Source organism: Oncorhynchus gorbuscha, unplaced genomic scaffold (genome assembly GCF_021184085.1).
Source record: "Oncorhynchus gorbuscha isolate QuinsamMale2020 ecotype Even-year unplaced genomic scaffold, OgorEven_v1.0 Un_scaffold_7543, whole genome shotgun sequence".
Taxonomy (NCBI): Eukaryota; Metazoa; Chordata; class Actinopteri; order Salmoniformes; family Salmonidae; genus Oncorhynchus; species Oncorhynchus gorbuscha.
Window position 1 is genome coordinate 1,829 of NW_025750908.1, and position 15,132 is coordinate 16,960.

At 46.6% G+C, this 15,132-nt stretch overlaps 1 long non-coding RNA gene across 1 annotated transcript; it reads left to right on the forward strand.

Moving 5' to 3' along the window:
• The first annotated feature begins 483 nt into the window (after positions 1-483).
• Positions 484-11,892, forward strand: LOC124029753. The gene is made up of 3 exons (XR_006837838.1): positions 484-526; positions 2,489-2,563; positions 11,828-11,892. It is a non-coding gene; the product is annotated as an uncharacterized LOC124029753 (long non-coding RNA).
• The last annotated feature ends 3,240 nt before the right edge of the window (positions 11,893-15,132 follow it).

The following is a 15,132-nucleotide window of genomic DNA, read 5'->3' on the forward strand; positions in this document are numbered from 1 at the left end:
TTGGAAGGCAATTTTGGATACTGTCTTGATGCGTCTGAGCTGCTTTATGGCAGTGTTGGTCTTGAGTATAGGATAATTCTGATACCGCATGAACATGGCAGGAGACAGTGGCGCTGTCTGTCTCAGTGTCTGTCTGTCTGTCTGTCTGTCTGTCTGTCTGTCTGTCTGTCTGTCTGTCTGTCTGTCTGTCTGTCTGTCTGTCTGTCTGTCTGTCTGTCTGTCTGTCTGTCTGTCTGTCTGTCTGTCTGTCTGTCTGTCTGTCTGTCTGTCTGTCTGTCTGTCTGTCTGTCTGTCTGTCTGTCTGTCTGTCTGTCTGTCTGTCTGTCTGTCTGTCTGTCTGTCTGTCTGTCTGTCCGTCTGTCTGTCTGTCTGTCTGTCTGTCTGTCTGTCTGTCTGTCTGTCTTCTGGCTTCTGGCTGTGTTAACCCTGTTCTTTTCTCCCCTCTCCTCCTCCTCCTCCTCCTCCTTCTCTCTTGTGGCACCAGGCGCGGCTCCCCTCCTGTTCATCCACCCTAAGCATTGCTGAGGTACTCTTGCAAGCCTACTAAGGAATCGCCATGGCCACTGTCGTCATGACGTCATCATGGCATCGTCATGGCATCGGTTACCATGGTCCCCCCTCCTCGTTCACCTGGCATGTTTTGCGCAGTCACTCCATCCCTCCTTCCTTCTTCCTTCTTCCTCTGTTTTGCACAATGTTCATCCTCCTTCTTCCCTTTATCTGTATGTCTGCCCTGCATGCTGCCCCTGCTAGGTGGAAGGACACAGTCGTCTCTCGGAGTACTGCAAATCCCAGAATCCTTTGCATTTTAAATCTCTTCCCGTATCAGAGTATGTACAGGCCTTTTGACCAGTTTCATGTTAACATCTGGACCATAGTGTAATCGAACGCATCCTATCGTCTGAGATGCCCTAAGTTGTATCTAATGGAATCCCTCCCTCCCCACACACAGCCCCATTCACATCACCACCTCACCACCCACTCACACCTCGTGCCATGTGACATGTGACTCAGTGACGTTCCAAATACAGTGTTAGAGTTGAAACGTCACGGTAGCCGCCTCACTGTGCGTCGGCAGCGGTGCTTGTACCAACAGTGCATTGCTCTACCCTTCAGCTGGTTTTGAGGTAGGCTTGCTCTTACTCAGCGCTGTGACAACATCTCTTACAGGCACCTCCCTTGTGCTTCATTTATTGTTAGTGAGATTGATTATTGGGAAGGGATATGGTATCCATCTACAATAGATGGGCAGTGGGAGGACACAATAGTTCTCCTGTAAGTAACATCTATTTATAAAAATAAATAGAAAAGTTGGACATTAATTCAGGGTTGTCAAGCTAATTTTGCCTGTAATTCAGTGTTCATTGTGGTCCGGAGGGCCACACTGAAAAGGTCTTATATTTCCATGCATTTGAAATGAGCATAAAATAGTCCTGTATACATTGTTTCTGGAATGTTCCATGGTCCCTGACTGTCTAGCTTTCATTTCAGTGACTAGTGAGCTGGACACAGTCAACAGGATGAATGTAGGTCCATTTTCATCCTACACATTTGGTTTTAGTCATGTTAAAGTATATTGAGTTCTTTCGTTCCCCCCTAAATTTATTTTTGCAAAATATGTCAAACGTCAAAAATTGGGCCTCCTCGTGGGCCGGATCTGTGGACCACATGTTTGACACTCCAGCTCCAATGGCTCGGATGCAATACGTTTCATAAACCAATGTTTTGACAGCTAGGCACAGGCCTTCAGTAAGGTTTCATCCTATTTCAGGGTCAGCTTTCTCTATCCTTGCAGCAACCAATGATGTGAGTTATAACTGACCTTGGATCATTTTAGAGCGAAGATACAGGAATCGTATGTCAAGCACTGAAAAGAGGCACATTTCCACCAGTACACCAACACAAACAAAGCTAATATCACTCTCCTCCGCTCACTAACACTAACTCACTCTCAGACCCATAATAAACGTGCTCTAGGTTGGAGCAAAAAGTTGCCATCACATTATTTGGACACTATTTCATCAATGTTTGGTTCTTTATTGTCAGAATATTGGCTGTTTTGGAGTCTTTTTTATTGTTGTTTGAACTGATTTCTGTATGTGTCACCTCAGTAGTCCTGAGTTGTGTGTGTGTGTGTGTGTGTGCCTGTGTGCGTGTGTGTGTGTGTGTGTGTGTGTGTGTGTGTGTGTGTGTGTGTGTGTGTGTGTGTGTGTGTGTGTGTGTGTGTGTGTGTGTGTGTGTGTGTGTGTGTGTGTGTGTGTGTGTGTGTGTGTGTGTGTGTGTGTGTGTGTGTGTGTGTGTGTGTGTGTGTGTGTGTGTGTGTGTGTGTGTGTGTGTGTGTGCCAGGCCACAACTATGTGTACTATTGTACTGTACCAGGACATTTGAGTGTGTGTGTACATGTGTGTGTGTGTACCAATATGGGACGTGTGTGTGATGCATGATGGCGTGTGTGAAGGCGAGTGACCTATCCTGTGGCTTCCTCCAGGCCTCACGGAGAGAGTTCAGGGCTCACCTGGATGAGGTCATCACGCTCAAGTCAAGGTACTCTACCTTGGACCAGGTAAACCCCCTTACATTCTTCCTAGCCTTTCTCTATACCGGCATGCAGGCCTCGCTCCTCACCATAGACACAGACACAGTCACCACACAGCACTAGGGCCTCAGAGAAACCAAAGACACCTGTTAGAGACCCCTGACAGACATCCAGAGGTACGTAGACAGACAGGGGAGGTGCCTGGATCCACAGCCCACAGAGAGCTCGCCATCTCAGGCAGCCTGCTCTCGGTGGCTCCCCTGTGTGGTGATGCAGTACTGGAGCTCGTCTACAGGAAAGACAGCGAGAGACTGTAGGGAAGAGAGGGAGGAGTGGCAGGAGAGGCAGGAAGGACACGTCGGATGTATTGCCATAGGGGAGCAACACGCAATATGAAAGGTTCCAGTAGGAATTTGGCTCACAGAGTAGTATGGGTAATGTAGTCTTTCTAGGGGTTTTGGCTTGATCTGTTCATACCAATACCTCTCTCTCAACAGGCATTTTAGCCAATCCAAGTAGGCTTGGAGATAGAGTGTTCAGTACTTCCCATTCTCAGGCCTCTCTAGAACTCCACGCAGCGTTCATTCTCTCTCATCCGTCAACCATGTAGTCGTGTGTGTGTGTGCTGGCAGCTGGGCAGGGAGCATTTCTTGTTGTCGTGCTTTTGTTCATGTCTAAGAGAAGATGTGCACATCAATGTCCTTGTACCAGAGCATAGCTGTGTGTGTGTGTGTGTGTGTGTGTGTGTGTGTGTGTGTGTGTGTGTGTGTGTGTGTGTGTGTGTGTGTGTGTGTGTGTGTGTGTGTGTGTGTGTGTGTGTGTGTGTGTGTGTGTGTGTGTGTGTGTGTGTGTGTGTGTGTGTGTGTGTGTGTGTGTGTGTGTGTGTGTGTGTGTACCACAGTAGCTTGCACTCAGTTTAGCCAGAGGAAGTGCTGTCATGTGGCGTCACTCCTACGTGATGCTCGTCCCTCTCCGCAGGAATAGACCCTTGAGTAGTGTAGAGAGGCATCTCTCACCCCCTCACTCTCTCCCTCCCTCGCTCCCCCCTCTCCCCCTCCGCTCCCCCCTCTCCCCCTCTGACCCCTTTAGGTCTTTCTCTCGCAAGTGAGTGTTTTCTTTTGAGGGCAACAGAAGCATTTGTCCCGTCCTTCCCCACTCTGTCACTATCCTCTCTTCCATCCCTTTCTCCCGTGGGACAGAGTGGTGCTAGAAGGGTTTTTGAACTTCTCCTCTCCTTTCCTCTCCTCTCCTTTCCTCTCCTCTCCAAAATAACCTGGTTTTCACACCTGCCTTGGAAGTCTGGAGAAGTTTTTATAGCAAAAGAAACGGTTTGAATGGACCATAGGATTTTGATTGGATGTTACATTTCAAGAACCCTCCCCACATGCCCGTTGGTGCTACGTGTTATGTTCGTCATTGTTTTCAGACCGGATAGGAAACATATTGCAGTGAGTTGTTCTGTGTGCCAGTATGCAACATCACAGAAAGTGGTAAAAAACTTTGAGGAAAAAGTGAATTGTGTCTATACACAATCAGCATCCAGTATATGGACACCAATTCTCCTGTCTTTCCTCATGTCCTGTTGCACCTACTGCACTAATCTAGTGAGCATCTCTCCGCCCAAGCAAGACATTTGATTGTTTTGATATGTTGCGATGCGTCACTGATTTACAGCAGGTTCCAAATCCCACCCCTATTTAGCCATTTTTCTACCATGGACTTCCCGGGCTTCCCATGTAAGGACGAGGCTACTCCTCCCATTCTCTCCTCCCCTCCCTGCCCCATGTCACATCCCTCTCCTCTTCCTCTCCTCCGAAATCTCCCTTTGCATAATTTGTCGGACAGCGCGTGTGTTTTTTGCTGAGCCTAGCACAGAAGCACAGGAACAGTGGCTGTTCCCTCGTCCCCGCGAGCCGCTTCTTTACCACGTCCGTTATTGGCCAATTCATTTCCCCTGGGCAGCGGTAAGCTTAGCAGCATCCGTGGCTCGCCGTAGCCGTCCACTCCGAGACCTTTCTCCCTGACCCGGCCTCCGTGCTCGCCACTCGCTATTCCACATGCGCCTCCTCCGCCATTGATCTCTGTGGACGATTGCCATGACAACCTGTCGTCAGGCTGTTTCCGCGGTGACTATCGGGTTTTCCGTGTGTGTGTGTGTGTGTGTGTGTGTGTGTGTGTGTGTGTGTGTGTGTGTGTGTGTGTGTGTGTGTGTGTGTGTGTGTGTGTGTGTGTGTGTGTGTGTGTGTGTGTGTGTGTGTGTGTGTGTGTGTGTGTGTGTGTGTGTGTGTGTGTGTGTGTGTATTCTGTGCCATTAAGGTTCAGTTTAATAGGCTGGTGTATAGTCAGGGTTTTACCCAAGGGTAGGCATAATGCTGCAGGGCCTAAGAGCTCTGCAACACACACACAGACAGGCACACACACATGGACACATAGCGTACTCACATGGACACAAGCAAACACACCCGTCAATCAGTTCTACTACACACACAGACAGACACACACACACAGACAGGCACACACACAGACAGACACACAGACAGACAGACAGACAGACACACACACAGACAGACACACACACAGACAGACACACACACAGACAGACACACACACAGACAGGCACACACACAGACAGACGCACACACAGACAGACACACCCTTCAATCAGTTCTACTACACACACAGCACACTCATACATGATATATAAACACTCTCATTCAGTGCAGCTCACATGTTCTTTAAAACAGTCAATGGCAGCCGTCCCAGTCACACATACACCCACACACATACACCTACACACATACACCTACACACATACACCTACACACATACACCTACACACATACACCCACACACATACACCTACACACATACACCTACACACATACACCTACACACATACACCTACACACATACACCTACACACATACACCTACACACATACACCCACACACATACACCTACACACATACACCTACACACATACACCTACACACATACACCTACACACATACACCCACACACATACGCCCACACACATACACCTACACACATACACCTACACACATACACCTACACACATACAACCACACACATACACCTACACACATACACCTACACACATACACCCACACACATACGCCCCACACACATACACCTACACACATACACCTACACACGTACACCTACACACGTACACCTACACACGTACACCTACACACGTACAACTACACACATACACCTACACACATACATCTACACACATACACCTACACACATACACCCACACACATACACCTAAACAAATACACCTACATACATACACCTACACACATACACCTACACCTACACACATACACCTACACACGTACAACTACACACATACACCTACACATACACACATACACCTACAAACATACACCCACACACATACACCTACACAAATACACATACACACATACACCTACACACATACACCTACACACATACACCCACACACATACACCTACACAAATACACATACACACATACACCTACACACATACACCTACACACATACACCTACACACATACACCCACACACATACACCCACACACATACACCTACACACATACACCCACACACATACACCTACACACATACACCCACACACATACACCTACACACATACACCCACACACATACACCGACACACATACACATACACCTACACACATACACCTGCACACATACACCTACACACATACACATACACCTACATACATACACCCACACACATACACCTACACACATATACCTACACACATACACCTACACAAATACACATACACACATACACCTACACAAATACACATACACACATACACCTACACACATACACCTACACACATACACATACACCTACACACATACACCTACACACATACACCTACACACATACACCTACACACATACACATACACACATACACCCACACACATACACCTACACAGATACACCTACACACATACACACATACACCTACACACATACACCACACACATACACCTACACACATACACATACACCTACATACATACACCCACACACATACACCTACACATATACACATACACCTACACACATACACCAACACACATACACCTACACACATACACCTACACACATACACCTACACACATATACCCACACACATACACCCACACACATACACCTACACACATACACATACACCTACACACATACACCCACACACATACACCTACACACATACACCTACACACATACACATACACCCACACATATACACCTACACACATACACCTACACACATACACCCACACACATACACCTACACATATACACCTACACACATACACCTACACACATACACCCACACACATACACCTACACACATACACATACACCTACACACATACACCCACACACATTCACCTACACACATACACATACACCTACACACATACACCTACACACATACACCTACACACATACACCTACACACATACACATACACACATACACCCACACACATACACCTACACACATACACCTACACACATACACATACACACATACACATACACCTACACACATACACCCACACACATACACCTACACACATACACATACACCTACACACATACACCCACACACATACACCTACACATATACACATACACCTACACACATACACCTACACACATACACCTACACACATACACCCACACACATACACCTACACACATACACATACACACATACACCCACACACATACACCTACACAGATACACCCACACACATACACCTACACAGATACACCTACACACATACACCCACACACATACACCTACACACATACACCCACACACATACACATACACCTACACACATACACATACACCTACACACATACACCTACACACATAGACCTACACATATACACATACACCTACACACATACACCTACACACATACACCTACACACATACACCTACACACATATACCCACACACATACACCCACACACATACACGTACACACATACACATACACCTACACACATACACCCACACACATACACCTACACACATACACCTACACACATACACATACACCTACACACATACACCTACACACATAGACCTACACACATACACCTACACACATACACCCACACATATACACCTACACACATACACCTACACACATACACCCACACACATACACCTACACACATACACATACACCTACACACATACACCCACACACATTCACCTACACACATACACATACACCTACACACATACACCCACACACATACACCTATACACATACACCTACACACATACACCTACACACATACACATACACACATACACATACACACATACACCCACACACATACACCTACACACATACACATAATGTTGTTATGGTCTAATGTTGTTATGGTCTAATGGTCTAATGCTGTTATGATCTAATGGTCTAATGCTGTTATGATCTAATGTTGTTATGATCTAATGTTGTTATGATCTAATTGTCTAATGTTGTTATGGTCTAATGGTCTAATGTTGTTATGATCTAATGGTCTAATGTTGTTATGGTCTAATGTTGTTATGGTCTAATGTTGTTATGGTCTAATGTTGTTATGGTCTAATGGTCTAATGTTGTTATGATCTAATGTTGTTATGATCTAATGTTGTTATGATCTAATGGTCTAATGCTGTTATGGTCTAATGGTCTAATGTTGTTATGGTCTAATGTTGTTATGGTCTAATGGTCTAATGTTGTTATCGTAGAATGTATGCACACATGACTGTAAGTCGCTTTGGATAAAAGCGTCTGCTAAATGGCATATATTATTATTATATTATTATTATATATTACATACACCCACACACATACACCTACACACATACACATACACCTACACACATACACCCACACACATACACCTACACATATACACATACACCTACACACATACACCTACACACATAGACCTACACACATACACCCACACACATACACCTACACATATACACATACACCTACACACATACACCCACACACATACACCTACACATATACACATACACCTACACACATACACCTACACACATACACCTACACACATACACCCACACACATACACCCACACACATACACCTACACACATACACCTACACACATATACCCACACACATACACCTACACCTTCACACACTCCTGGCACAAGTATCGCTACAGTGCAGTGTGCCTCAAATAGACTTTCAGTAATTCCTTCTTTTGAATTACACTGTTGGGCATGAAGTCATATTCACTTTTTACACACTGCAGTGTATGCGTGCGTGCGAGTGTGTGTGTGTGTGTCTGTCAAGTGTTTGTCTTAAGTACTGTGGGTGTTGTCGTGTCTGTACGCAAACTGTTTGATTTAAGTGACCTGAACTAAAAAGTCTGTGTGTTTGAGTGTGTTACATTTTGCGTCACTCATGCATACAGTATACTTCTCTGTCTCAGTTTTCCAAGGAAACGGAGGGATAGACGGAGGGATAGAGGGAGGGAGAGAGGGATAGAGGGAGGGAGAGAGGGATAGAGGGAGGGAGAGAGGGAAAGAGAGAGGGAGAGAGGGAGAGAGGGATAGAGGGAGAGAGGGAGAGAGGGATAGAGGGAGGGAGAGAGGGATAGAGGGAGGGAGAGGGGGAGAAAGGGATAGAGGGAGGGAGAGAGGGATAGAGGGAGGGAGAGAGGGAGAGAAGGAGAGAGGGATAGAGGGAGGGAGAGAGGGAGAGAGGGATAGAGGGAGAGAGGGATAGAGGGAGAGAGGGATAGAGTAGGGGAGAGATGAATAGAGGGAGGGAGAGAGGGATAGAGGGGGGAGAGAGGGATAGAGAGAGGGAGAGAGGGAGAGAGGGAGGGAGAGAGGGATCGAGGGAGAGAGGGATAGAGGGGGGGAGAGAGGGATAGAGAGAGGGAGAGAGGGATAGAGGGAGGGAGAGAGGGATAGAGAGAGGGAGAGAGGATTAGAGGGAGGGAGAGAGGGATAGAGGGAGGGAGAGAGGGATAGAGGGAGAGAGGGATAGAGGGGGAGAGATGAATAGAGGGGAGGGAGGGAGGGAGGGAGGGAGGGAGGGAGGGAGGGAGGGAGGGAGGGAGGGAGGGAGGGAGGGAGGGAGGGAGGGAGGGAGGGAGGGAGGGAGGGAGGGAGGGAGGGATAGAGGGAGGGATAGAGGGAGGGATAGAGGGAGGGATAGAGGGAGGGATAGAGGGAGAAAAGGTGGGCGTGTATGATGTTATGCTTTGCTCTACCCGTCTCTCCACACATTTGCTTCTGCACCCTTTTTCTGCACTTTTTCTCCGCACTCTTTCCTCTTGATGCTCTTTTCGTCTGTCCACATAAGTCGTTGTGCTCTCTCTCTCTCTCTCTCTCTCTCTCTCTCTCTCTCTCTCTCTCTCTCTCTCTCTCTCCCTCTCTCTCTCTCTCTCTCTCTCTCTCTCTCTCTCTCTCTCTCTCTCCCTCCCTCTCTCTCTTTCTCTCTCCCTCTCTCTTTCTCCCTCCCTCCCTCCCTCCCTCTCTCTCTCCCTCTCTCCCTCTCTCTTTCTCTCTCTACCTCTCTCTTTCTCTCTCTCTCTCACTCTCTCTCTTTCTCTCTCTCTCCCCTCTCTCTTTCTCTCTCTCTCTCTTTCTCTTCCGCTTAGTGTAATATCACGTTAGTATTACGCTAGTGAGGAACGGAGTTGTTGACAAGTATAGAGAACAGAAACAGATTTGCTGTTTAAGGTTGACTTTTGAAGGGGTTCCCTTGCAGACTGGCTAGATAGATGTCATTAGAAAGACACCCAATATATGTGTTTTTATGTTGTGTAATACACCTTGTTGAGTTATTTTTGTGTAGTTTGTAAGAAAAAAAGTCCATGTTAGACATATAATGGTATTGTTAGTCCTGATCAAAACCTTTCAGAAAAAGGCACACCTGTAATGTTCTGAATCTCATAACTTTGTTATGTTGTTTATTGTTAGTCTTCATTTTTGCTTTCTATGTATTGAAAGTTGATTTTTCTATGTATTCTGCAAGTTGATCTCTCTGTGTCTTCTGTAGACTTAGTAACTCCCTTACTCCCATTCCCTCCTGTCTCTCTCTCTCCCTCCTATCTCTCTCTCCCTCCTGTCTCTCCCTTACTCCCATCCCCTCCTGTCTCTCTCTCTCCCTCCTGTCTCTCTCTCTCCCTCCTGTCTCTCTCTCTCCCTCCTGTCTCTCTCTCTCCCTCCTGTCTCTCCCTTTCTCCCATCCCCTCCTGTCTCTCTCTCTCCCTCCTGTCTCTCCCTTACTCCCATCCCCTCCTGTCTCTCTCTCTCCCTCCTGTCTCTCCCTTACTCCCATCCCCTCCTGTCTCTCTCTCCCTCCTGTCATTCCCTTTCTCCCATCCCCTCCTGTCTCTCTCTCCCTCCTGTCTCTCCCATCCCCTCCTGTCTCTCTCTCTCCCTCCTGTCTCTCTCTCTCCCTCCTGTCTCCCCCTTTCTCCCATCCCCTCCTGTCTCTCTCTCCCTCCTGTCATTCCCTTTCTCCCATCCCCTCCTGTCTCTCTCTCTCCCTCCTGTCTCTCCCATCCCCTCCTGTCTCTCTCTCTCCCTCCTGTCTCTCTCTCCCTCCTGTCTCCCCCTTTCTCCCATCCCCTCCTGTCTCTCTCTCTCCCTCTTGTCATTCCCTTTCTCCCATCCCTTCCTGTCTCTCTCTCTCCCTCCTGTCATTCCCTTTCTCCCATCCCCTCCTGTCTCTCTCTCTCCCTCCTGTCTCTCCCATCCCCTCCTGTCCCTCTCTCTCCCTCCTGTCTCTCCCATCCCCTCCTGTCTCTCCCTTTCACTCCCCCTCCTCCCCCCGTATCTCTCTCTCTCTCTCTCTCTCTCTCTCTCTCTCTCTCTCTCTCTCTCTCTCTCTCTCTCTCTCTCTCTCTCTCTCTCTCTATCGTTCTCACTATCTCTCTCACTCTTTTTCCCATCTCGTTCTTTCTCCTCCTCTTTTCTCTACCCCTCTCTCTCGCTCCCTCTTTCTCTCCCACTCTCTCCTCTCTTTCTCTCTCTCAACCTCGTCACGTTCCCTCTCTCACACACTCCCCTTACCCTATCCCTTCTCCCTTCTGCTAGCAGTCGATTGTTGTTCCTTGTGTCTCGCTCTCTTGTTGTCTCTGTTGTTGTGTTGTGGTACAGTACTGATGCATCCTGGGAGTTGATGTTCACTGATGCCTGTGATGATGCTTTATCTCCTACTAGCTCCAGTGTAGGTTGGAGGGGCTTAAAGATGATCGCAGGAGCCATAGGACCTTCAGCTCTCGAGTAACTATCCCCCCCCCATCAATGAGGAGCTGCCGCCCTCCGTTTCTGGCTTTCTCTCTCTCCCTAACATGCTCTGCTTTTAGTATCTGTGTCTGGTGTTGCAGAATGTCTGTAGACGTCATCAGTTTGCTCCAGTAGTGCACACTCACTCTCTCTTCCTTTCTTTCTCTCTCTCTCTCTCTCTCTCTCTCTCTCTCTCTCTCTCTCTCTCTCTCTCTCTCTCTCTCTCTCTCTCTCTCTCTCTCTCTCTCTCTCTCTCTCTCTCTTTTAGTTCACTAGTTTAGCTGTAGTCTTGTCTGGTTCGTTTTGCTTTTCTCTCGGCTACGGGACCACATCCTGCTATCCCTCCCTCCCCTCCATCCCCCCTGTCCCTCTCTCCTGCCTCTGGCTGTGCAGTACCCAGCGGTGTTGCAGTAGTTGTAGGGGGGGGCACATGTTGCAGAGCCACATAGACATGGAGCAGATAAGACAGACAACCAGACACGCAGGCATACACAGACAGACAGACAGACAGACAGACAGACAGACAGACAGACAGACAGACAGACAGACAGACAGACAGACAGGCAGGCAGGCAGGCAGGCAGGCAGGCAGGCAGGCAGGCAGGCAGGCAGGCAGGCAGGCAGGCAGGCAGGCAGGCAGGCAGGCAGGCAGGCAGGCAGGCAGGTAGGTAGGTAGGTAGGTAGGTAGGTAGGTAGGTAGGTAGGTAGGTAGGTAGGTAGGTAGGTAGGTAGGTAGGTAGGTAGGTAGGTAGGTAGGTAGGTAGGTGGGAGACAAAAATAAATAGAGACAGACAGACAGACAGGTAGACAAGTTGGCAGACAGGTCGACAGAAGACAAAACGGAATAGAGAATTTCTGAGCTAAAACTGATCGTAATCCGCCACCCCCTCAACACACACACATTCACATAGAGTGTGTGAGGTCTGTACTTACTGTACCGCCTCACTATAACCATTCCCTCTGTCTGGCTACTCTTCTGCGTTAGTTGAGCGTTAGCTTATCGTTCCCATAGAGTCAGATGTGTTCAGAGAAACGCAGCCCTCCTGCTCCGCGTCTGAGCAGCCACTATCAATACTGCTGTTACTGCTCTTAATATATCTGTTATTGTCACCGTTGAATCGATATGGATGTTGTTGCCTTTGTCCACTTTATCTGTGAATTTAACTCATCTATCTTAGCTCAGTCAAACTAATCCAGGTATACAGTGGGGCAAAAAAGTATTTAGTCAGCCACCAATTGTGCAAGTTCTCCCACTTAAAAATATGAGAGAGGCCTGTAATTTTCATCATAGGTACACTTCAACTATGACAGACAAAATGAGAAAAGAAATCCAGAAAATCACATTGTAGGATTTTTTATGAATTTATTTGCAAATTATGGTGGGAAATAAGTATTTGGTCAATAACAAAAGTTTATCTCAATACTTTGTTATATACCCTTTGTTGGAAATGACAGAGGTCAAACATTTTCTGTAAGTCTTCACAAGGTTTTCACACACTGTTGCTGGTATTTTGGCCCATTCCTCCATGCAGATCTCTTCTAGAGCAGTGATGTTTTGGGGCTGTTGCTGGGCAACATGGACTTTCAACTCCCTCCAAAGATTTTCTATGGGGTTGAGATCTGGAGACTGGCTAGGCCACTCCAGAACCTTGAAATGCTTCTTACGAAGCCACTCCTTCGTTGCCCGGGCGGTGTGTTTAGGATCACTGTCATGCTGAAAGACCCAGCCACGTTTCATCTTCAATGCCCTTGCTGATGGAAGGAGGTTTTCACTCAAAATCTCACGATACATGGCCCAATTCATTCTTTCCTTTACATGGATCAGTCATCCTTGTCCCTTTGCAGAAAAACAGCCCCAAAGCATGATGTTTCCACCCCCATGCTTCACAGTAGGTGTGGTGTTCTTTGGATGCAACTCAGCATTCTTTGTCCTCCAAACATGACGAGTTGAGTTTTTACCAAAAAGTTATATTTTGGTTTCATCTGACCATATGACATTCTCCCAATCTTCTTCTGGATCATCCAAATGCTCTCTAGCAAACTTCAGACGGGCCTGGACATGTACCTGCTTAAGCAGGGTGACACGTCTGGCACTGCAGGATTTGTGTCCCTGGCGGCGTAGTGTGTTACTGATGGTAGGCTTTGTTACTTTGGTCCCAGCTCTCTGCAGGTCATTCACTAGGTCCCCCCGTGTGGTTCTGGGATTTTTGCTCACCGTTCTTGTGATCATTTTTACCCCACGGGGTGAAATCTTGCATGGAGCCCCAGATCGATGGAGATTATCAGTGGTCTTGTATGTCTTCCATTTCCTAATAATTGCTCCCACAGTTGATTTCTTCAAACCAAGCTGCTTACCTATTGCAGATTCAGTCTTCCCAGCCTGGTGCAGGTCTACAATTTTGTTTATGGTGTTCTTTGACAGCTCTTTGGTATTGGCCATAGTGGAGTTTGGAGTATGACTGTTTGAGGTTGTGGACAGGTGTCTTTTATACTGATAACAATTTCAAACAGGTGGCATTAATACAGGTAACGAGTAGAGGACAGAGGAGCCTCTTAAAGAAGAAGTTACAGGTCTGTGAGAGCCAGAAATCTTGCTTGTTTGTAGGTGACCAAATACTTATTTTCCACCATAATTTGCAAATAAATTCATAAAAAATCCTACAATGTGATTTTCTGGAATTTTTTTCTCATTTTGTCTGTCATAGTTGAAGTGTACCTATGATGAAAATTACAGACCTCTCTCATCTTTTTAAGTGGGAGAACTTGCACAATTGGTGGCTGACTAAATAACTTTTTGCCCCACTGTATCTGTGAATTTAACTAATCTATTTTAGCTCAGTCAAACTAATCCAGCTATATCTGTGAATTTAACTCATATATTTTAGCTCAGTCAAACTAATCCAGGTATATCTGTGAATTTAACTCATCTTTCTTAGCTCAGTCAAACTAATCCAGCTATATCTGTGAATTTAACTAATCTTTCTTAGCTCAATCAAACTAATCCAGCTATATCTGTGAATTTAACTCATCTTTCTTAGCTCAATCAAACTAATCCAGCTATATCTGTGAATTTAACTCATCTATCTTAGCTCAGTCAAACTAATCCAGCTATATCTGTGAATTTAACTCATCTATCTTAGCTCAGTCAAACTCATCCAGCTATGTCTTTGAATTGAGCTAATCTGTTTTAGCTCAGTGAAATTATTCCAGCCGCTATCACTGTATCAAGCAAGACAAGAG